Source organism: Saccopteryx bilineata, chromosome 5, assembly GCF_036850765.1.
Source record: "Saccopteryx bilineata isolate mSacBil1 chromosome 5, mSacBil1_pri_phased_curated, whole genome shotgun sequence".
Lineage (NCBI taxonomy): Eukaryota > Metazoa > Chordata > Mammalia > Chiroptera > Emballonuridae > Saccopteryx > Saccopteryx bilineata.
The window spans coordinates 89572814-89598037 of NC_089494.1; the positions used below are offsets into that span (position 1 = coordinate 89572814).

Here is a 25224-nt window from a genome sequence, read left to right on the forward strand (position 1 = left end):
ACGCCCATCTGGGGCATCGCTCTATTGCGACCAGAGCCACTCTAGCGCCTGAGGCAGAGGCCAAGGAGCCTTCCCCAGTGCCCAGGCCATCTTTGCTCCAATGGAGCCTTGGCTGTGGGAGGGGAAGAGAGACAGAGAGGAAGGAGAGGGAGAGGGGTGGAGAAGCAGATAGGCGCTTCTCCTGTGTACCCTGGCCGGGAATCAAACCCGGGACTTCCACACGCCAGGTCGACGCTCTACCACTGAGCCAACCGGCCAGGGCCACATAGCATTTTTTACTTATACTGAAAACACAAAAGGACACTAATACATGGTATTGTTAGGGTGTGAAAAAAAATTGATATAATTTGGTAATATCAAAATTTTAAATACGTATTTCCTCTTTGCCCACCAGTCCATTGCTAGGGATATTACTGATAGATACACTTATAAATGTGCAAAAAGAAAAAAGCACAAGAATTTTCATCACAGTAATAATTGTTATAGCAAAAGACACAAAAACCTTAATTCTATAAAGGTGGGAATGACTAACTTTTAGTCTTCTCAGATGGCTGAATGTTAACAAGCAGGAGGCAATGTTTTTTAAGAGGAGAGGTTTTTATATTCTAGAAGCCTGCCGAGAGTCTGCTCACAGTACAGTACTTGGTTCTGAGAAATAGGATTGACACAGGGAACACATACTTTCCCTGAACATCTTTTTGTAATATATCTGCATTTTTACCATGTTTATGTACTACTACTATAGGCAAAAGCCTCTAGTCATTTTATTTATTCATTTGAAAACAGCATCAAAAATAAAATGAAGTCTCTAGTGATAAGCCTAACAAACAGCAGAAGTTCCAAATTCCTTTGCACATTCCCTTTAAATTCCTTTTTTGATGAACTGACAGGGCTAACATGTCTGTACAATTAAACCAGCAAACATGTTCAGCAAAGTTTCTAAGAGGTTCCTGCCTGTGGTATATGTATAGGTTCTCAGGCTCAAATGTCAGGGCGGGAGTATGAGAGATGAATGGAGGATGGCTTCCTTTAAGGCACACCAGCTTAATGAATGCTAGCTTCCTCTCTGGTCGCTCTCCCCACCCTGTTCCTACAGGACACTGGAGACACATTTTGGCCCAGACTCAGGAACTTCCTTGTGTGCTACTCTGGTTTCCTAGAATGCTCCTACCCCGCCAGCCTGCATCCTTCTTATATCCACCCATCAGGTGAATGGCTTACTCTCTCTCATGGCTTACTCTCCGAATTCACTCAGATCTCTGCCCCAGTGTCCTTCATTCAGAAAGCCCTCACCTGACCAGCTATTCTAAATCAGCACTGCTCTCCTGGCCCTTCTATACCTTCTTACATGGGTTTATTTTATTTTTTCATCACTTTTCACTACGTGACATGATCTTCCTTGCTTATTTGTTTGCTCCCCATGCTAGAAGGTAAGCCCTATGAGGGCAGGGTTTACTGCTATCCACTAGTACCTAGTGCACACATAATAAATTTAGCCACTAAATAAGTGTTTGTCACATAAATAAAATTTGCATACAGAAAATCAGTAGCAGCCTTGACCAGTTAGCTCAGTGGTAGAGTGTTGACCCACTGTGTGGATGTCCTGGGTTTGATTTCTCAGACAAAGCACACAGGAGAAATGACCTGCTTTTTCACCCCTCCCCCTCTCTCTTCTCTATCTCCCTCTTCCCCTCCCACAGCCATGGCTTGGTTTGAGCAAGCTGACCCCTGGTGCTGAGGATGGCTCTATGGCCTCACCTCAGGCATTAAAATAGCTTGGTTGCTGAGCAACAAAGCAATAGCCCCAGATGGGCAGGGCTTGCTGGTTGGGGTGCATGTGGGAGTCTGTTTCTCTGCCTCCTCACTTCTCACTTAAGAAAAAAAATCAGTAGCATAGTTTTCCTTTATATTTTGGCCAAACCCCATCTAACACGAAGGTTGTTTTTTTAAACTGCAGTTTTTCTCTTCATTTATGCCTAACCAATGATCAAACACTGGGCAAATGAAGAAAGTGCTCTCTGGAGAAAGAGCGGACTCAGGACTGGGGAAAGGACTTGTACCATGGGGTTGGATTTTGTCAAAATTCATCAGGCTAACATGTTATAGGTTCAGAGTCAGCATTTATTTTCTTGGTCACCCAATCATAAAAGTTAGGGAAAACTTTTTTTTCAGATGGTCTAAGAAATAAAAAGCCAATGCTACAGGAGTGTTCTGAAAGCAAGAATAAATTTAAAGAAGTTATTTGATGTAAGCTGACAATTTTCAAATGCTGCAGGAATTTTTAAGACATGCAGTACCAGGCAATTTAGTTAGGGGTACTGTGACCTCTATTCTCTTAGGATGTCAAATAAAAAAATTGACAACAGCCAACACAATAGCCATCGGTGTGAATGCCCTGTCTTGAACCATAAATATATAGGTCATATAATACAGTTGCATCTTATTGGTCATGTCGTATAATAAAGTTGCATCTCATTGGTTAATTCTTGGTACCAGAAATTCTTATATACAAGTATAGGCATCTGATTTTTTCAAAAAGTCACTGTGGAACAAAAAAGGTAGGTAATTGCTATTTAAAAAATAATAATAATTAAAATTACATCTATTTTTTTGTCAGCTTGACTATATATATATATATATTTTTTGGGGGGTGTACCACAGAATTTTAGTAATTAGTTTATGCGCCTTGAGATGAAAAAGTTGAAAGTCACTGATCTTAGCATATGCGAGGGGCCTTGGCCAGCAAGGCCCAGCAGGAGTGAGTCAGATTGGGCTAAAAGATTCAGCTGCCGGTCTCCTGGAGAGACAGCCCAACCCTATCCAATGTGGCTCTCTATCGGACTTCTCCCACTCACCTTCTCCAGGCCTCACTCCACAGAGAAACGGTGTGAACCCACATCAGAGAACCACAGGGACAGAGAGAAGTCTCTCCACCAGTCGTGTCCAGACAGCTCTGCTCTAAAGGCACCCCCACAGTGGTTCTTTAAGGGAGCCCCATGTCCTGTTTAGCCTTCAGTCACAAGATCACCCATCATCTTAGTCTCCCCAGTTCTGACCCAAAGAGAAGATGGTGTTAGCTCTATGGCACTGAGCCAAATGCTCCCGTGTTCCCCCAAGGCAGGCTTGTTGTAACCCACCAAATATAAAACACCCTGCCCAGTTCCTGCCACCTCCACACGTTCCCTGGGGGCAGGTTAAGTACTTTGTGAATTAGCATTTAATCTAGTATCAGCCCAAAAAACTGTTTCTGCATCCAATTTCAGTAAAGAAAATAATTTCCTACTATTAAAAGACAAAATATGTATACTGTGCACAGAGTGTGTTTATGTGTGTATATACACATACGTATGTTTTTTATGACTATACATATATGCTCACTCCACTCCCTACTCACAAGCTTTCCAATCTCTAGTTAAGAAGTTCTTCATGTTGTCTAACCTAACTCCACCTTGAATCAATATGATTATAGCTCTTTTGTTTTCGCTGGAAAAGAGAAGAAAGAGTTCATAAACACTGTCTATCTTATATATCTTCAAATACTCAAGGGCCTCTTTCTAACCCTCTCTCCTCTAGAATAAATAAGCTCTCTTCTGTAAGTCCATGGCAATCATTATTTCGTTGTCCCCTTATTTTGAAATACGACAAGTATGAATCAGAGATAAAATAATTAAATTGCTGAAAGTTCTGCTCCTCTAATACTTAAACCTGCCAAATTATTATACCTCTTTGCTCATTATATTTTAAACAGAGCAGAGAATGAGAAAACAATTGCTTTTTCGAGCATCTGTCGCCACTGGCTCTGCCTTACCTTGGCAGAGTATGCTTACAGCATTTACCTAAGATTATTAAGTGCTCCAGGGACATTATTACAAGAGGGGGCAGGAACAGTGTCAACCTAATGAGGCGGCAGAGTATATCTGATGGTCTCCATCTGAAAATCAGGGCAGGCCAGACAGGCTGTGTGCTAATCAAGTCACCAAAGGCCCTTCACCTGGGACAACAGCGGCCTTTGTCTCCACCTGAGAGGAAAATGAGCCTCGTCCTTTCTAGTGCTAATAAGTTCAGTGCAAATGGGTTATATTCCATGGGAAAGGCTGGCCTCTCCCCTTCTAGGGCAAGCATCCAAAGCAAGGGGCCAGAAACCATTCCTGTTTGAGTTGGAGCTCAAACCACCTTGCTGAAGGCTGACACCGTGTCCTGGAACTCAGACTCATCCGCTCTTTTCACAGTGCTTGACATGTACCAAAGGCTCCATGTGTGTTTACTGAATACAGGAATGAATGAGTTGTTAGGATTACCTTTGCTTCTAAACTTCCTGGCAACCAAAGTAAAAATGAGAAATATATTGGTTGACCCAGCTTTCATGTGTGAATAAGAGAAAGGAGAGCAGTACTTCAGGAGACACAGTACTGCTGCTAATATTGTTTTTGGAAAATGTTGAGCACGTGCTTCTGTGAGTTCTCTAAATCCTCTGCCAAAAACCCATGCAAAAAGCCAGCAATAAGTCAGTGATCTTTATGGTATTTACAAGGTGGAAATTCTGTTGGTCACACCTGGATTTCCCCATCCACACTTGCTTATAGAGGAAACATCAAGATCAGTAGCTTCTTCTCTGCATCCATTACAACCAACATGAACATACTCTGGAGTCTGTTCTATTCTCACTGGCCTCTGAGCCTGGAACACCAGACCACACACTGCCACAGCGGCTCATTCCCTCAGTGGTAAATGTGGTTTATAAATGCAACCATGGTTTCACAGCAAGTGGTCGGATCCCACTTGCTAATGATGTACAACTAATTATAGACTTAGTTTTCTTCTTCCCTTGGACACAGGTAGCAATGACAAGAGAGAGTCCATATATACAAACGGGTACAGAGAAGTAGCAAAGAGAACATAACTTTGGTTTTTTCAAAAACTAATTTCGTTGAATAATATCACATATTCTCTCAACCCAGGAAGAAAGAAGCCATACTATACTGTCCTTGACTCCAAGCAGGAGAATAGAAACTAGAGAAAGCAATAAGCCTAACTTTTTTATTTTAATGATGCTTTAAAGAGTGAAAAGCCTGATAACTCCAAAGTCAGCAGGTTGCAAAGATAATCTTACCTGCTATTAGAGGCAGTGTCATTGATAGATGGGCTGGCGCACACGCAGAGAGGCTGTATCAAATCTAATACATATACTCCTTTGTCCCAGCAATTCCACTTCCAGGAGTCTATCGTAATTAAATAATAGAATATTTCTTTATAAAGTGCAAATATGTATGTCTAAGGACTTATTTGTAGCATATATAAGTATTACTTATGAAAGAAAAAATGAAAACAATGTAAATGTCAATTAACAGTTGATTAAATTAAGTGTGACATGTTTAAAGAATGATTATTTCACTCTTGCATGCACAAATATTTATTGAGCATCTGCTGTGCTGAGCTTGGTTCTAGGTGCTTGAGTTATATTATAAAAATATACCAAAAAAAACCCTGGTCTTGTTGAGTTTAAATTGTAGATGTAATGCTTTTAAATAAATTGTTCATTGGAAATCCCAAAATGCCTACATACTTTTCACACAGACACATACATATCTATAAGGCATATATTTTTGTGGACACACATAATGCCAGATGTGCTCTTAAACAAAGCCCCAGTGGGTCACTTATACACAAAGAGGAAGCCACTGGAGCACTTTTAAAATAAAAAAATAACGCCATCCTGAGTTTTGGAACATACTTAAGTAGGTGGACTCAGGACTGGCTTTGATGTACACATGATGATAACTTCATCATCCCAGTAATTGACTTATCCCTGCTCATCCAGTTTCCCCTTTTTTGACTGACAGATTTTTCATAAGCATTCAAGGGAAAAAAGAAATATCTAAACTTCTTTACAAGATTTTTGGAAAAACAGGAGAGAGATGCTCAATAAATATGTTTTCTGCCCTTTCTCCTTAGACTGCCATGAATAAGAGCCCTTAACCACTCACCTAAAGGTTAGCCTTTCTCTACTAATAGAGTATCCAGCTTAAAAGAAAATACATCACTTAAAAACATTTTAAAATAATCATGATTACTGATGGTGGAAAAGGGATTTTTAATTGTCCTCTTTCAGCCCATACATAGCAAAAATCAATCTTCTTTCCTTCAACAGTGACATCTTCATACTTCATAGCACAGGTTCCCTCTTCACAGAAGAAGCAGTTTAAAAGATTTTTTAAATTAAGCAGATGTGCATTAGCTTAGTCTCACCTGCAGTCTTAAATCCACAGTTGCTTCCTCAAATAATTCTTTTCTGACAAAGCCTTCACAAGTCAGAAAGGGCAAGCTTTTCGGTGGAACTTGGAGGACCCACACCCTGCTAGGACGTGCTGGAACCCTAGATTGACTGCAGCATCCTCACAGTGTGTTTTCTATTATATGGTTTCCCTTAACTACACACTTCACTTGATGCCTCAGCCGGCAAGCAGAGTAAAATCTTCCAGTACAATATCTATTAGATAGTTGCAATCATGAAAATAAAATCCAGTGGCATAAAATACTCTGTCTCGTGGACCCGTTAAGTCTGGGGAAATGACATTTTAATAGAGAATCTGCTAAGAGGCTGATAAAGAGGCTGGTTCTCCAGGTGTGGAGCTGCCTCCAGCTGCAAGGTGCCATGAAAAGCAGCGCCTTTCATTTTGTCCAGGGTAAGAGCAGCTTATTAAGTACTTAAAGCAGTGGTTCTCAACCTTTCTAATGCCGTGACCCCGCAATACAGTTCCTGTGACCCCAAACCAAAAAGTAATTTTGGTGGCTACTTCATAACTGTAATTTTGCTACAGTTATGATTTGGAATATAAATACCTGATATGCATTATGTATTTTCTGATGGCTTTAGGAGACCCCACCGGGGTTGTGACCCACAGGTTGAGAACCGCTGACTTAAAGTAATATTTCTTTAAACTCACTGTCTTTATATGTTTCATTAGATGCTTTCAAGAATTTAACACCAAGAAAAAAATGAATCTTTTGAAGTAATGCTGTTTAATCTTATATGCATATGAGAACTGTGTAATCAATACATTTATCTTTTTGCTTTGATTACCAGGAAGTTAAGAACCAGATATAAATCATAAACTCATTCACTCATTCATCTATTTAATAAACATGCACGGAGCCTGTTGGGAGAACAGCTGTGTGAGGCTTGCTCACTTACACTTTGCAGGATTAGTGCATGAGCATGTGGCAGAGCCACGTGTGTACAGTCTATGTACGGCTATGGGTGCTTTCCCTCAGGGCAGATTACAGATTGCCTGCGAAGAGCCATTTTGCTGTTCGTTCACCTGCTGCCATGAGAAGCAGTTTTTCCCCTGCCTGTGTGCTCATCTGCCATTGTGAAAGTCTATTAAACAGGAATGGCCCAACACTTTCCAGCTCCACAGTTCCTCTACTGTCAGTCCAAATACAATGAGACCTGCCTGGCCTTGGCCACCGGCACTACAGAGCCCTGTGACAGGTCAGGCACTGTGCAAAGTGCTGGGTATTCTGAGCTCAAGGGCACACAGTCAGCTTTCCCGGAAGCCATGGAGAGATACTGAATTTACAAGTGGCCATTACTGTGATTGAGGTATATATAGGATGTTCTGAGCACTCAGAAGAATAGTATCTCACCCAGCCGGGGCAGGGGGAGGAGAAGGTAACAGGAGGCGTCAGGGAGAATCAAGGATTCCCCTAAAAGTAACATATCAGTTGTGTTTCTTGGTAAATTATCTCTCATTTGATTTCCAATGTTTCTGATTCTTTCTGTAAAGATATTTCAAACTTTCATAGAAATAGATGGGAAAAATACGTATTTTTTATACACATGCATATTTAAATATATACACAAAACTCACTAAACAATATACTTTTAACCTAAAGGAACACTCAAAATGTATATAATACAGCTACAATGGGGTAATACAAGAGACCCAGTGAAAATCAGACATACCTAGAAGTAATCTGCTTTTGAAGTGTGATTATTGCCATGAATATTTTCCATGATCCCAAAATAACTTTGGCTTAAAAATCTTAAGGTATCATCTTATTAATTTAGCATATTCTTAACCTTGTCTGTTTCGCTACTGTTTATTCCCGCATGCCAACCCCAAAGATCTTGATCCAGTGGCTCTGCAGTTGTAGATTGTGATTGACAACAGAGATTAAGGACATGGTTGCTTGATGGACCCTGGCTTACTTCCAGATGTGGCTAATTCAAAGCCAGTGCATTCCTGCGCCTCCTTTATACCCATACTCCCCTGCACCACATCACACACTGTGAAAGAATGGGGTTGCTGGCATCATTTCAAGTTATATCATTGATTCGAATCTATCCCCAACCAACCCTGCTTTTATTTCAGAACACTCTCCAGTGATCTGAATTGCAGGGGCAGAAACACAATTCTACATTTATGTAGCATTCCCATCCCCAAAGGAATAGTTTTATACTCCTACAAATACCTTAGAAGCAATAATGAGTGGGGTGGGCTGGAGTCTTTTCTGTGGCTTTCTAGAAAAAATCAAAATTCCATGCAGTAGAAATATGATGAATTTGACGCTTAATAACAACAACTGCTATAATAAAGGACATTGTATGCATAATTCTCACTTACTAGTAACTACTTCAAAAACCTAAGGTAAAAATAATATCCAGCTTATAAATTGCAAGGAAAGTAAACTGTGCCTCCGAGGAAGAGCTGCAGGGAGGGGCAGGCTCCATCCTCAAGGTCCTCTCCACTGAATCATTCTCCAGCTGACACCCACAAGGCCCCTTCCGCCTTCCCTCCAGCTCTCAGCTCAATAGTCCTTTATCAGAAAGGCCTTTCTTGATGCCATGTCTTTAAAAGAGACCCCCAGCATTCCCTAGCCCCCTTCTCTGCTGGCTTTCTTGCTTTTGTTCTTTGGTCCTTTTCTTTCCTTTCTTCCTTCCTTCATGTCTTATCCCTACAGAAACATTTCTGTTCATTTGTTTTCTCTCTTCCCTCCATATAACATATGTCCTAGGGCTCAGGGTTGTGCTTTGTTCATTAATGTATCTCCAACACCTGCACCAAGTAGGCATTCAATACATATTTTTTTAAGAAATGATTTATTTTGCTCTTTCAGCTCACTCACATTCTGTCTGTGCACGGTGAAGGTTACAGCATGTTTTCCAACCCCCTCCTCTCCCTTATTCTCACAAAGAGCAGCACCCTACAAAGAACATCGCAGCTGATCAGAACAGATGCCCCCAGAAGTTCTGTTCAGCTTTAGAACTACACCACGGAGTCCAACAACTGAATGTATTTTCACTTAGTGGTCCTGACACTTTTTAAACCTGCCTACTTTCTATGCTTCCCAAAAAATGTTCCCTGAGAGTTTCTCAAAGAGAGGAGAAATCAGGCAGAATGTGTAGCTATGACCTTGAAATGAAACAGATCTATACTGACTAACCTGACTCGCTTTCCAGCATCTACAGTTAAAAGGGGGTGGGGGTAGGAGGGACGTATTAAGACCAGTGACTACCAACAATACAGTGCATTCACGAAGCTCACTGAATTGACCACGCAGTCCCCGTTTACCAAGGCGACTCTGCACTTCAGAATCTCTGCAGCCAAAAGCATTAACCTTCCTGAGTATGAGTCTCTAAGACCGTGATGGCAAACCTATGACACGCGTGTCAGCACTGACATGTGTAGCCATTTTCGATGACACGCGACCGCATGCAGCTGCATACCAGAGAAGTATGGGGCCTCATGTTGAGAAGGACGTTTCATCCTTGGCTCCTGCACGGCCAGGTGCAGTAGCCGAGTATAAAACATTTGCTGTAGTGTAGACACTCTGTGCCGGAGGTCTGTAGGCCAAAACAACAGAACTCCCGCACAGAGCGTCTAGTTCTGGGACTTCCGGTTAGGCCGTGAGGGAACCTTTGACCTCACTTCCGGCTGGCGGAGCAGGGAGCAGCAGAATGCTGTGGGGGATGCATCTCTGGGGGCCCTGTGATCACCATTACCAGCAACCACATAACCACAGCAGTCATCATCCAATCTACTGTTCTGGGGTGTTGTGAATTTCTAATTGACCATCATTACTGAGATAAGTGAGGGGGAGGCTGGGAGAGGCCAGGGCCCGTGCTATGGGTGCTGTTTCCCACCATTAGAAATAGCGGCAGCCATCTTAATTTACATAAGATGCAACTTGCAGAATTTCAAGATAGCATCTGGGCTCAGGTGTGTCAACTTGAGGTCAAAGCTTGAGAATCTGGAAAGGTTCCGCTTGGACTGAATCAAGAGGAGTGCCACTACGAACAGGAAATTTGTAGTGCCTGGAACCGATTACCAGACACTTTTAGCACCCTGAAAATATAGTGATGGCTTTACTCACAACTTTTCTCTCTACATACTTTTTTGAGACCTTATTCTCAGCATTAAATAATATCAAAACCAAAAAAAGAAACATTGATAAATGAAGTTAGTAGCGTTTGCTTAGGCTTGAAGTGTACAAAATACCAACCTTCAATTGAAGATTTAGCCAATGAAATTCAGCAACAAAAAAGTCACTAAGAGGCAGGTTAGTTAAAGAACTCCCCCTCCCCATCACTTATCTTAGTTCACGGCACCCCACACAAGTTAAATAATATCAAGACCAACAAAAGAAACCGACTGACAGATGAACAAAGAAGTCACTATGCAATAAGTTAAATAATTAATTTTTGGTTTATTAAATACAGTTATATATTACAATTATACATTTTTGTTATTTAAACTATAAATATCGTGAAATTATGGATTTTGCTCGAAGTGACACACCACCAGAGTTATGCTCAGTTTTTTGGCGAATTTTGACACAGCAAACTCAAGTCTTAGATTGCCATCACTGCTCTAAGACTATTTAAGCCTTATTAAGTTTAGCTAAAGAGGAAGTAACCTAGGTATGCAAAGACATAAAAGGCCCCGAGTCACTTAAATCAGTGGTCTCCAACCCCCGGGCCGTGGACCGGTACCGGCCTGTGGGCCATTTGGCACCGGTCTGCAGAGAAAGAATAAATAACTTACATTTTTTCCCTTTTATTTAAATTTATGTCTGAACGATGTTTTATTTTTAAAAAATGACCAGATTCCCTCTGTTACATCCATCTAAGACTCACTCTTGATGCTTGTCTCAGACCCTAAAGGCTGGTCTGTGAAAATATTTTCTGACATTAAACCGGTCCATGGCCCAAAAAAGGTTGGGGACCACTGACTTAAATCACAGCAGATCTAGAACCTAGGAAAACAAGAACCATACACTATAACAAATAAGCAAAAAGTGTCTGATTCATAATTGCTCTTGATTCTGTCACTATAGGGAGCATGCTCTACAAAGAACTTTAAGAATGAGCAAATAAAATGAGAGCATCCCACCACAGAAGCTAAGGGGCTTTGAGCAAACCATACTTCCAAGTCTCAGAATTCTGTCTTGACGTTTGCAACCAAAGTACTCTATGGCACTGCCTGCCTAGGAGCAATGAAGCAGAGCTTTAGCCAATCTTGCAACAGGCCACCAAGCACGGAAGGCTGACTGAATGGGGCAAGGCCAAGTGCAGTTAACACGCTGCACGACTGTAAAATGGAAGTAAGTTGTCCTCATCTTTAGCAGTAAGTCTCCTGGCTAAGCAGCTCTAAAGAGTTTTGAAGCCTTTCTCCATCCTGGTGTGTAGCTGCCGATGAGTCCATTTCTATCTGCAGGGAATAAAAAGAGGCTGCCAAAATGTGGGGCTTCACCCAACACTCACTGGAGCTGCCACAGATGGAGAAATTCGAGCTGCTTCTGACCCTTTCTCTGGAGGAAAAAACACATGGAATCATGTTTCACTGGTTATTAACCTATGTGCCTTTTCTAAGTCCCTTTGCCCTTGTCCAAATGGGAATCAAATCATGACATGTGGATGGTGAGTCCGTTCCTACATCTACCTTTTGAGTGTGAGTCTGAACCGGGCAGACAGCGCTCCAGCTAAAATGCTTCTATTCACTGAAATCTGGCTCAGCTTAGGAAAACATGAGTTTTCAAGGCTGCAAAAAGATGAACTCCTTTCTAAGCATGCCTCTTCTTTTGATGTCACAGGCAAACCTTTGTTTGCGCTGTTTTATTATCTTCTATGCAACATAGCTCTGATTTGCCTTTGATTTCGTTTCTCAAAAAGGTAACACTAGCATATGGAAAAGACCCAGGATACATAGCTTTCTTCAGCCACTTACCATATAGCTGTGGGTACATCACTTTTCCTCTCTTGGTCTTGGTTTCCCCATCTTTAAAGCACAAAGATGAGACTAAAGTGATATCCATCTACTCTAAGAGTCTCTGGTTCTGGGAGTTCTCTGAGATGTATCTCTCTTTGAAAGTATTTTCACCATCAATTCTCTCTGCTCTCTTCTTTCTTGAGCTCTTATTTATCCTATTAATCCCTAAAGATTTTGTAGCTCTACTGCCCTTTGCCCTCTACTGGAGAATTTTCTGTGTGCCTCTTCAAATCACATAAAAGACTGACCTAAACCTCAGGAGTTTCCAGCTCTCTGGTCACCCAGAATCCTGTCAACTTTTCCAATCCATTCATTATCCAAAAGGGCGGCTAGAAGTGGCCCTGGCTGGCCACACAGGCCCACACACATCCTTTCTCTGGGGGCACAGATGGGCCCTTTCTAACTCTTGGCTTATCAACCTTGAAGGAATCAGAAGCCTTTTACCACCTTCCCAAAATGCTTCTCTTTCTTTTTTTCCTTTTCTTTGTCTTTCTCGTACTTCTCATTCTTCTTTTTCTTTCTCCTTTCTCAGCTTTCTCAGTTGGTCCCGTCAGCACACTAAGGTGGATATTTAGACCCATTGGTAACCCACAGGAAAATAAAATAAGAAACTGCTGCTTATCTCCAGTGCACAGAACCGCAAGATTAGGACTGAGCGCAGTCTGAAGCACATGCCTGTTGACAGGATTGAGAAAGCGATAACACAAAACCATATGAGATGGAATGAGTTCACAATCACAAATTAAGATCAATAACTACTTTCATCCTCAAGCATTCTAAGATACAGCTTTGTGTCAAAAGTTGTTTCATAAAAAGTCATTACGATTAGGGGAAGATTCGGAAACCACAGTATTTAACCAATGTGCAAGCAGCATAATCCCCGAGATTAATGAAACTCCAGATCACAACTGTTTAATACATTTTTGCTGAGCACAAGTAGCTCATGCAGTGAGGATTTGTAGTTCAATCAAAATATCTTCTCTACATCCACTTGGGAACATAATACACTCAACATCCATATGATTAACAAAAGCAGCCTAGTCCAGGAGGCTGCCAGCGGCAGGCAGAAGTGTGGCATATCTAAACAAATGAACGTGGAAAGGTATCATTATGACTGATGTTGTAGACATTTGGGATAAAAGGCTTTTAAAGTAAGTAGGAGGTTTTAGGCAAGGGACAAGTCTTAAAGAAGTCCTTAGACTCAATAGCCATTCCCAGGCATAAACCAGGTACAAAAACAGCCCAGGCTTTAGACAGTGCACTCCAGTCCCCAGGTAGGAAAATCACGTGGGATGGAGAGGAAGTGAATACAAATGTTCAGAGGCAGCAGGAATGGGGTCAATGCCGCCTCACCAGTCATGGAGAACTACTAAATCCAGCCCTGGTGTAATTCGGCGGAACTAGGCCTACCCTCCTATTTCAGAGGTAAAATCATTTGTTTTTTGGAGCAAGTATGTTGAACTTTCCTCCAGGTGCAAAACAGATATCCCAGGTACCTAAGATGGATGGCTAACTTTTTTCCCGCTTTGATTAATCACTCCACAAACACATGCCTCAATAAAGACTCATTATAAAGTAACTACAGAACATGAGCCAAACCACTCTGGTGTCCAAATTAAAATATTGTAGTTGACTTTTTTCCCTTCTCCTCCCCTTCAAAGGCCATTTAAAGATTTTTTTTCCCTAGAACAATACAAATGCATTATATCTAGAAATTTGCCACTTTTTAGTAGGGGCTAGAGGACAGACCAACACAATGGCACAAACTCTGCCCTCAGCAAGAGCTCCATGGGTGGAACAAAACTCCTGGCTGTACATTCGGTAAATTCCAATGGAGAAAGGCAGACTTATCCTAAGGTACGAGGGAAAAGGGCTGCTGTCCGGAGTCCTGGCTCACAGGCCTCACAGGGGAGGGAGTGCTGTCACTATACTTGAGCACAAGGCCAATAGTCAGGGCCTGGGGTGGGGCACAAGCAGAAGTCTGGGGAAGCAAGAAAAAACAAAAAAGGCCACTTTCTCACACACACACACAACAGTGTTCAGAAGGACTGGGGCCATGGCAAGAGAAAGAATGAGGCCAAGTCGGATTCAGCCTTTTGTAGCGGGGACCTGTGTGCTCCTCTTCCTCCTTCCCAGACACCCTGGCCTAGCCCCATCGGCAGGTCCCGAGCTGACAGCTATTCAATTGTCAATATTTAGTGAGTTAGAAATGAAGGATGCAGAGGTCAGTTCTATAGGTTCCTAGCTCCAAGGATACGAAGCCCCATCAAGAAAACTGGATACCATCCACTGTGAGTCGTGTCCATGTCATCATGAGCATCTCCAGCTGTGATGCTGCCCACATCACAGGAAGAGCCTTGTGACTCTACAACTCTACAAAGTATTAGCACTCCCCACCCCTTTCCTCAAAAGGTGACTACCACTACCCAGTAAATATACTTGATTACACAATTAGGGCTGCAGTGTTTTGACAGATAGATTATCTCCAGTTGAAAACCAGGAGAAAATCCATGAAGTTTATCAGTAATTTATACCTCTGTATGAAGAAGTTAATTATATCATTCCCCAAAAGAAGATTTTCACATAAAGAGCTTGAAGACCAGTTTCCTAAAAGCAGTACAGAGTAGAAGTAAACACAGAGGGCAGCCCAGTCCTGGCATTTGTCCCAATTTCTTCAGGTCACACTCCCAAGAAATATCCTGCTTGCTATATTTTGTATGTTCTTAAACTTGGAAAATCATTCATGTTCTAAGTAAGCTCACATGCTATATATAACTCTTAGATTTTTCTTCTCTTATTAGGGTCTCAAGAATGGCTTTTTCAGGAACCTTCTTAAACATACAGATTTTGAGTCTTGCCTTGCATGTCCCCATCAGATAACCGGCACAGGACCTCCTTGTGTTTGAAGGACATCTCCTATATGCTGAGCTTTAAGAAGCATGCAATGGACCCCAAAATCCCATATGCTCTTTGCTATGCACCCACTCATCATTACATTTCACCCAGTCAGGAATTATCCATCATTTTTCTTCAGAAGAGTTGTGATTCCCCAGGTGAGTTCTCCCTTTCTCTCATTTGTGAGGTTAAGGCAGGTGGCCTACATAATTTTCATCAGATTATCTACTGGTGTATAATCAAGGGGATGAGAACAGCATGTCAGATTAAAAATAGAGCAGTCTCTCAAGAGAAAATAAAAGGCAAGGTGATATGTTCTCCATGAACATGCCCTTACGCATCCGGGCTATGAACAGATATAGACGGAATCTTCTACAATACACCCTGTTGCCATTTATTGATACAAATGGCTCTGTAATTGCCCTAAGAAGTTCTAGCTTGTTTTGAGAGGTTATTTTTGAAAAGAGAAAAATTAGGAAATGTTTCATATACAAAGACCCTCTTACGATTATTCATTGGGAATTCTAAGTACCTTACAAATTGCTTTCAATAGTCTCCATCCAGATGAGGCAACAACACTAAGGACTGCCTTGATTAACACCAAATAAAACCCAGTTCTAGCTCCACTTTTCATCCTTGTGATACCCTCGTGTAACTACAGCAGCTGTTCATCAGTAATGGGACAGATGTGGTAACGATGATCAGAACCAGGATAAAGTATCCATTTTCAGAAAATACCCCTGAAGTCCAAGATTTGGATCTATGACTTGAACCAAATGACTTGTTCTACTAATTAAGACTGGCCTATCAGGAGATTTCAAATGCCATCTGATCCTAAATGCCATACTCAGACCTCTGTCAAGCCATCTGAAAAAATGTAATTCAATTCCAGAAAAGTTTATCACATGGTAACTATAACTAGTTAAAAAAAATAAATATGACACAAGCCTGGGCCCTGGCTGATTAACTCAGCGGTGGAGTGTCGGCCTGGTATGTAGAAGTCCCAGGTTCGATTACCTGTCAGGACACACAGGAGAAGCGACCATCTGCTTCTCCACCCCTTGCCATTCTCTTCAATCCCCTCCCCAGCCCGCAACCATGGCTCAAATGGTTCAAGCAAAGTTGGCCCTGGACACTGAGGATGGCTCCATGGCCTTGACGCAGGTGCTTAAATAGCTCGGTTGCCAAGCAACGGAACAGGGGCTCCAGACGAGCAGTAGGGGGCTTGCCTGGTGGACCCCGGTCAGAGCACATGTAGGAGTCTGCCTCTCTGCCTCCCTGCCTCTCACTTAAAAATAAGAGTGAGAGAGAGAGAAGCCTGATTTTCTAGAAGCAAATCATGACAATATAGTATAGTCACTTGAGTAATGGTTTATGCTTTTAAGTTAAGAAATTAGTTAAATGACATATTAATTAAAAACATATCTTTTTCAAAAATTAAAAAGCCAAATATTAGGTCAGGTTTTTTTTCTTTAAAATTGTCACTTGTCTGTGCTATACTGTATTTTGAAGACACACCTCTGACCAGTGACCTCAGGGTAATCAGCATAAAAGATGTGAAATGCAGTGTGATCCAGGCACCATTATATCCCATAAGCAAAAACCAGTTCCAGGGTTCAGCCTACACTCAGGCACAAACTACCTGTAGGTAACCTGTGCTTGAAAGGAGAACAGAAACTGGGTCATCCTCTAACTCTATCAGTCAAAGCTCTGCTTCTAGCTCATATTCTGAGAGGCATTCATTGCTACAACACAACAGCATCCTGGATAAACAGAACGAACAAACTTTATAATGATTTCTGAGCACCAAAAAAGTAAAAAAATATTTCGAAGGCATGTATATAACAGAGAGAGAGAGAGAAAAAAAACGAAAAGAAGAAGGAGAAAGAAGAAGAAGAAATAGAGGAAAGGGAGGGGGTGGGAGAGGAAGAGATACCAGATAAATTAGAGGGATAAGTGGCTAGCCTACGCACAAGTCAGGTTTGCTGTGGAAGCAGAGGCTGCTCAGACCTCGGACACCCGGTCCCTTATACAGGAGGGAGGTGAACCTGATCCTTGGGCAATAAGCTGAGCCCACTCAAGGCTGCTGATGTGGTCCTAGAGCAGTCCTGCCCCAAGCTCCAGGACACAAGAACTGCAAGTCTCACTGGGAGAAAAGCTATCACTGAAAGCCCTTAATAGTGCTATATATTAAACTTAATCAAATATACGCTCCCCCAAATTCCTCAAAACACTAGAAAACAAAGCAGCATAAATGAGAGTTGCCAGAAAAAATAAACAGAATTACACCCTCAATTATCAAATACTTAGTGCTCTCAGATCTATACTATTATATATGAAATAGTTCATGTAATAAAATATGGCAAAATAAAGACACAAAAAGAGACTTTAAAAAATAACTAGAAAGATTTATAAATTAGTCTAGGAATTTTTAGGAAAAAAAATGTAGATTCATTGAGATTAAAACTCAAATGACAGGTTAAACCACAGATTTATGCAGTGGAAGATAGAATTACTCACCTGCTAGGAGTTCTAAAAATAAGTGAAAATTCAGCAGAGATTAAAAGACAAAAATATTAAAAGTACATCAAGCATAGACCCTGGCCAGGTAACTCGTCATCCCAGTACCCAAGGTTGTGGGTTAGAGCCCCGGTCAGGGCACAACAAATTGGTATTTCTCTCTCTCTCAAAAAAAACAAAAATAAAAAAATAAATTAAAAAGAAGCATAGAGCAGAGAACAAGAGGGTTGAACATAAGTCCAATGAAAGTCCTAAGAGAGATTTGAGATTGGAGGAGAGACAGTTTCAAGACATAATGGCCAAAGTGTTTCTTAAACTAATGAATGAAACCAATTCAAAGATGCATAAAACACACTACATACTAAGCAGGACAAATAAAAAGTATTCCACATCTAGATACGCTGACATGATACTGCAGAATACCCAAGGCAATGACAATGTTATAAAAGCAGTCACAAAACAGATCAACAGGTAGACTGACAACACTGACAAGTGATGTCAGAAGACAGGAGTTATCTTCAAAGTGCTGGGAGAAACTAACTTTTAAATATAACACCTAATGAAACCATATTTTTTAAATAAGCATAAAATAAACACATTTTATTATAAACAAAATGGAGAGTTTACTATCAACAGAACTTCACTGAAGAACTGTCTAAAAGATATAATTTAGGATGAAAGAAAATAAACCCAAAGGAATGTCTGATGTACAATAAATGGTAAGCAAAAAAGTTGGTACATATGTAGGTAACTGTATACAGATATTTAAACTGTTTCTGAAACATAATAATAAAACTAAAGTATACCTTGTGGTGGCAAAAGGTCAGAACTAAATATTAGACAATAGCATATGACTGAAGAGAGGGTAAAAATAGAATTATGATATAATCATGCAATTCCCTACTGGATACTTATCCAAAGGCAACAAGACTACTAACTTGAAAAGGTGTCTGCCCCCACCATGTCGTCAGAGCATTATTTACAATAGCCAAAGAATGAAAGCAACCTAGGTGTCCATCAATGGAAAGAGAAAAGGCATGTACACACAACGAAACATTATTCAGCCGTAAGAAGAAGAAAATCTTGCTATTCGTGACAGTGTGGATGGACCTGGAGGGCATTATCCTAAGTGAAAGAAGTCAGACAGAGAAAGACAGATACTATATGATCTCACTGATAATACGGGATTTACAAAAATAAACAGAGAAGTCAGACCTGGCACTGATTGTACCAGATGCAAGCTCAAGCCCCACCTCTGAGCAGTTAGCTGCTTCGGATGGGGCAGCTCAGGGTCCACACAGCTGTGAGCTGTGCCATCCACTTCAGGCACTTGCCTCTGGAAAGTATTATATATTCAAGTCTCTAGAGCATCAAAATAGAATTAGAAAAGTTCTAAAAAGTTCCAAAAAGTATTTTCTTCGTTAAACAAAGTTCTAAGAGCATCTTAGTTTGTTCTAAAAGCAATAAACCACGTTCAGTGAAAAAAAAAAGAGAAAAACTCATAGATACAGAGAATAGACTGGTAGTTGCCAGAGCTGCAGGTTGGGGGCTGGGCAAAAGAGGCAAGGGGATCAGAACATACAAACTTCCTGCTATAAAACAAATCAGTCGAGCATCAGCCTGGCGTGTGGGAGTCCCGGGCTCGATTCCCGGCCAGGGCACACAGGAGAAGCGCCCATCTGCTTCTCCACCCCTCCCCCTCTCCTTCCTCTCTGTCTCTCTCTTCCCCTCCCACAACCAAGGCTCCATTGGAGCAAAGTTGGCCCAGGTGCTGAGGATGGCTCTGTGGCCTCTGTCTCAGGTGCTAGAATGGCTCTGGTTGCAACAGAGCGACGCCCCAGATGGGCAGAGCATTGCCCCCTGGTGGACGTGCCAGGTGGATCCCGGTTAGGCACATGCGGGAGTCTGTCTGACTGCCTCCCCGTTTCCAACTTCAGAAAAATACAAAAATTAACAAACAAAAAAACAACAAATCAGTCGTAGGATGTAATGTACAGCCTTGTGACTACAGTAATAAATACTGTATTGTATATAACATTGCTAAGAGCGTAAATTTTAAAAGTTCTCATCACAAGGAAAAAATTGTAACTGTGTCATGATGATGTTAAAAAAGATGTATTATGGCCCTGGCCGGTTGGCTCAGCGGTAGAGCATCGGCCTGGCGTGCGGGGGACCCGGGTTCGATTCCCGGCCAGGGCACATAGGAGAAGCGCCCATTTGCTTCTCCACCCCCCCCCTCCTTCCTCTCTGTCTCTCTCTTCCCCTCCCACAGCCAAGGCTCCATTGGAGCAAAGATGGCCCGGGCGCTGGAAATGGCTCCTTGGCCGCTGCCCCAGGCGCTAGAGTGGCTCTGGTCACGGCAGAGCAACGCCCTGGAGGGGCAGAGCATTGCCCCCTGGTGGGCAGGGCGTTGCCCCTGGTGGGCGTGCCAGGTGGATCCCAGTCGGGCGCATGCAGGAGTCTGTCTGACTGTCTCTCCCCGTTTCCAGCTTCAGAAAAAAAATAAAAAAAAATAAAAAGATGTATTATGACGATCATTTCACAATATATTCAATATCAAATCATTATGTTGTACATCTGAAACTAATATAATGTAACGTGGCAATTACATCTAAATAAGAGAGAGAGAGAGAGAGGCTGAATTAAGAGTTAAAGCACTCCAAGGTGCTGTATGCCTTACGGAGAATGAGACTGATTCACTTCACTCCCAGTGGGAGAAAATGTCATCCTGACCCAACCTGCCTGGACTGCATCCAAACTCACCGTTTCTCCTCCCACCCCAGACCCGCCCCTCCCCTGCTGTAATCCAGGCACGAAGCAGGGCGGGGGTGGGGGGTGGGGGGGGATAGCAAATTTGATGTTCCCAGACAGAATGAGATTCCTACCTGGGTTCCCAGTGGCAGAGTGGCTACCCAGAGAGAGGAGGGGCTCAGAGTAAAGCATAGGCCTGGAGGAGGAGGAGGAAAGGAAGCCAAATTTTCAGCTGTCTAGAGAGTCATTTACTTCCCCTAACTCAAAGGCCAGGCATGGCTTCGTTTGTGGAAGCTAGGCACTGTTTGACTTAAGCAAACAGGCTTGGAGAGTGCTGATTTGTGAAGTCACTAAATAAACTGGCAGCTGAGGCAGTGTTTGAGTTCCTGGGCTTTGCCAATCAAGAGGTCTGGGTGTGGGAGAAGAAGTGATGTGAAAGGTTTATGTTTCCCTGAGAGAGCCCAATTTCCTCCTCGAATTTTTCTGTTAGAGCAGTCTCACTTTATCAACACACATCAACTTTCTTCTCAGGAAAACAAAAATCACAGCCAAGACTTTCTTTCTTCAAAGGCTTCTTTTCAATCTAGTTGCTCAGTCTAGTTCTTCTTGAGTATTGGGGTTGGCCACCAGGAATAGCTTCCTGTGAACCTTCCTTCATCACTTTTTATAATAACTTGGACAATGGGGTTGGTATGGGGAGAAGGGGGTGGGGAGAGAGCCGGAGGGGCAGCACTGCACTGCAAATGGAGTCCTAACTTATGGAATGCAGGCTCCATGGGGCATAATCCCTAAACAGTAGGAAGGTGGACTGGCATAGAAGAGCTACAGGACACATTCTAGCACACATGCATAAATTTTTATGAACTATCTATTATTTGGATTCTCTCTCCCTCTGATGAACTCCACTAGAAGCATTAGTCAGCGATGGTAATAGTTGATATCTGCCCTGTTCCCCAACTTTAGAAGCATTACAAGCATTACAAGTGGTTCTACTCTGAGTTGCTAAGAACAAAAGGTGTTGCCTAGTTGAGATAGTGGACAACTCCAGCATGCACACCTGCTCACAGTATCATATGATCTCACAGTTACATAATGTGTTTTATAACCCTGCCTAAAGAACAGGTCCGTGTATTTAATACCAAAGACTCCATAACTTGGTTTCCCCACATGCATGGAACTACTCTGGGTGTGCATGTGGATTATCTGCTAGATGCACAGAAGAGACAACACCGGGTGGAAAAGTTGCCATTAATCATTACAGGGTAGTTTTGCCCAGACCCGAAGAGGACTGTTTACTAGTATCCCCGAGAAGTAAATCATTATTGGAGAAGTAACACGTGAGGAATTAAAAGGAAGAAATATTCTTTAATATTTTTACCAGTTCAGAAAATCAGTCAGCAAATATTTATGAGATTTCACCATGCTACTTCGCTCTGGCAGAAATAGGTTGAACTTCCCTTGAATTCCATGAAAAAGAGTCCCGAAAATCATGGAGCACATGAGCCAGTGGGATCCTGTTGGCTAAAATCATGAATATTTCCTAAATATGTGCTACTAAATCATCCAAAACCTCATGAATTCTTGGGGTAAAACTTCATAAAGTCTTTTTAGAACTAAAAGAGATTTTTAAAATTCCTTTCCTTCCTCTCCTCCTCCTTCCATCTTCCCTTAATCAGTTCACAGAGGCTGAGATTACCAGTCTGGTGTACTTAACTCCACACAGGAATTGCCCAACTTGAATTATACGTCTACAGACGTTTTTTTCCCAAGGAAAATGTTCCCTCAAATCCCCAGTGTTAACTTTATTGTTTTTAATGTGTTCCTTAGAAAACAACTAATTTAAAACCAGGCACAACATCCTTAGAGATATCACAAACCACAGTGCATGTATTGAATATACATAAGTACAACCCAACTATAAACAGAATAGCATTCACACTAATAACATTAATATAAGAAGACAGATAATGTTCTGCTGACACAACACTCTTGCCTGAATGCGGACGTATGTAATACTGGTCCCTGAATGCCGTGGTGTGGGTCCTTTGGAGATCGGCATTGGCCCCCATGTTCTCTGTGGTAATCAGATTCTCCCACCAGTTCGCTGCTGGAACTACTGTGAAACCTTCTTCATCAGCCTGCCCTCGGGGCATTTGGTCTTTCAATGTCAATATTCTTAGGCACCAAATTAATTTTACCCTGATTTTTCTTAAGCACTCCCCACATTTAAACTGGATTTGCTTGACACTAACTTGAACACAAATCTAAACGCAAGTGAAGACATTGAAATCATGTTATCATGCTCAGTTATAAGACAGTTAACCAATGATCCAGAATATGATGAGTGGATTCTATTTTTATTGTCATCCAACTGAAAGCAACATTTAAAAATTCCTTATAAAGATAAATAAAATAAAAATTCCTTTTAGAAGACTCAATCCCATGACGTCCACAAATACTCAGAGGCTTTTAACTCCCAATGTGAGAAATGGCCCTGTGGAATGCTGTCTGTGACCAGGTTTTTATAGATTATCTTCCCTTAGTGTGTCCCTAAAACTAGAAAAATATACGCTTGGATCAAAACCGTGAGGGGGCAGTTTAGGAACTGGAGGAGGTGTGGAAGCGCTCGGATAGGAGTAAAGCCAGAGCTGGCATATAACTGTGAAGACCGCCAAAAAGCAAATGCACTGCCCAGCAGACATGTGACTTGTTCTGTCTGTGCCTACTGCTCTGAGTCTCCTGCTCTCTCACTGTGACCTGGTTTTCATAATAAAGGATATGGAAGGCCGTTCTCAGATACTGCAGCCTAGATAGTGAAATGTGATCCAAACATAAGAGTCTACAAAATATGACTGTACCACTGTGAAACAAGCTTCCCGTCAGCATGGTGCCAGTCTTCCTGCCATTTACATCCTCACCTCCACCAGCCCAGGATCAACTGTCCTCTCAGCTTTGTGCCCCAGGAGAGTGACATATCACCTAGGTTTATGGGCCAGTTGAAGTCTGGTTGGGTCCGACCAACAAAGGCACCAGTCAGAGACCAAAGGGAGGGAGGACAGGAAGGCTGGGGTACTGGGTTCCACTGCCCCAGGCTTCAGCTCAGCACGGGAGCTGGATCCCCCTGCAGACCCAGCCCCAGCAGGCACCACCTGCTCCACTGCAGCTCCACGTGCTCACCAAACAGTGTTCTTCCCTTGTGCCTTCACAGCAGGGCTGGCCGTGAGCACTGAGAAAACGCTCCTTTCTTCCTTGTCCCCTCAGCTCGGGGCTGGCCATGGCTTTCCGCGGCTGGAGCCCCTTGTCTGCGTTCTCATCTGCACACACTTCTGTGGGTAGCCCTTACCTGAATTCTCTTCACTTGAACCAATGGGACCATTTATGAATCAACCATCAAACCATTCAAAAAAGTCAATACTATGTGACCTACTAGTGAAAACTTAAGCTTAAAAAGCAGAATGTTATGCCTGACCAGGTGGTGGCACAGTGGATAGAGCATTGGCCTGAGATGCTGAGAACCCAGGTTCAAAGCCCCAAGGTCACAGGATTGAGACCAGGCTCATCTGGCTTGAGCATGGGCTCACCAGCTTGAGCGAGGAGTTGCCGGCTTGAGCGTGGGATCATAGACATGACCCCATGGTTGCCGGCTTGAGCCCAAAGGTCGCTGGCTTGAGTCCAACATCTCTGGCTTGAGCAAGGGGTTACTTGCTCTGCTGGAGCCCTCCCCCCTCAATGAACAACCAAGGACCTGCAACAAAGAATGCTGCTTCTCATCTCTTTCCCTTCCTGTCTGTCCCTGTCCCTCTCTCTTCCTCTCTCACAAAAAAAAAGAAATAAAAGGGCTATATTTATAAAGAAGTTTATTTCATTATCAGCTATAGCAGAGGAAATTTTAGAAACAAGCAAGATGTCCAATAGTAAGGGAATAATTAAATCAGAACCCTCAACTTGATGGATTTTGATGCCACCATAAAATATTAGCAAATAATGGTAAAGGAAATGGATATTTGGACATACATTAGAATTTTAATCACATAAAAATAAATATGCATACACCTAAATGTTAGATAAAATTTCACAAAACTGAATCCCATGTTGGAGTCGTCAGTCCATGGTTTTTTTCCTAAAATAATTTTTTAAAACAAAGGGTATAATATCCAGAGACCACAGAATGGTTACAGCCAGTGATTGGAGAGGTGTGTTCTGGGGAGATCAGCCTCCTCCAGATGTAGCCATGCCCCTCCAATCAATAAGCTGCCCCCAGCAGGAAATTCAGTTATAGTCTACATTTCTTGCCCCTGCAGTAGGATGGGCCCTGTCCCACTCACAAGAAAGTCAAGTTAATGAAACCAAATAGAATAGAAAATAAATTATTTCAATTTTTTTTTTGCTTTCACATACCTGACAGTATATGCTGACTCTAGCTGAGACAATTTAAAATGAAAGCATTTTCTTAGATAAATTTTGTGGTACAGTGCTTGTGAGCTCTCTTTCCAAAACTGAGCACTTCCATTAGCAAGCGGTAAGATGAACATTGTCATTTGGGAGCCTTCATTGAAGGTTTTAAAATATGTTTCGTGCCCCTCCTTAAAGAGATCCTATCTAACAGTGGTAACAGATTGATAGCCATGACCTTCTTCACATTCTTCTAACTCCTTTTAAAATGAAATCAAGGCTCTTGCTGCTGGGGTCTGTGGGCCAGGTGCCAAGGCACCATAATGAGGGTCACATATCATCTTGGGGCCATCATCTCAGTTCACTGTTAATGTGTTAATGCCACCAACAATCA

General features: G+C 42.1%; 1 protein-coding gene across 6 annotated transcripts in view; it reads right to left on the bottom strand.

Annotated features, from left to right (window-relative positions):
- Nucleotides 1-25224, bottom strand: part of LYPD6B (LY6/PLAUR domain containing 6B) — a 198170-nt gene that overhangs the window by 88429 nt on the left and 84517 nt on the right. For 4 of the 6 annotated variants that reach the window (XM_066280149.1, XM_066280154.1, XM_066280155.1 and 1 more), the window contains exon 2: nt 5111-5219. The exons of the other annotated variants lie outside the window; for them this stretch is intronic. The gene's annotated coding sequence lies outside the window, so the exon portion shown is untranslated. The remainder of the gene's footprint in view (nt 1-5110; nt 5220-25224) is intronic. 6 annotated transcript variants of the gene reach the window in all.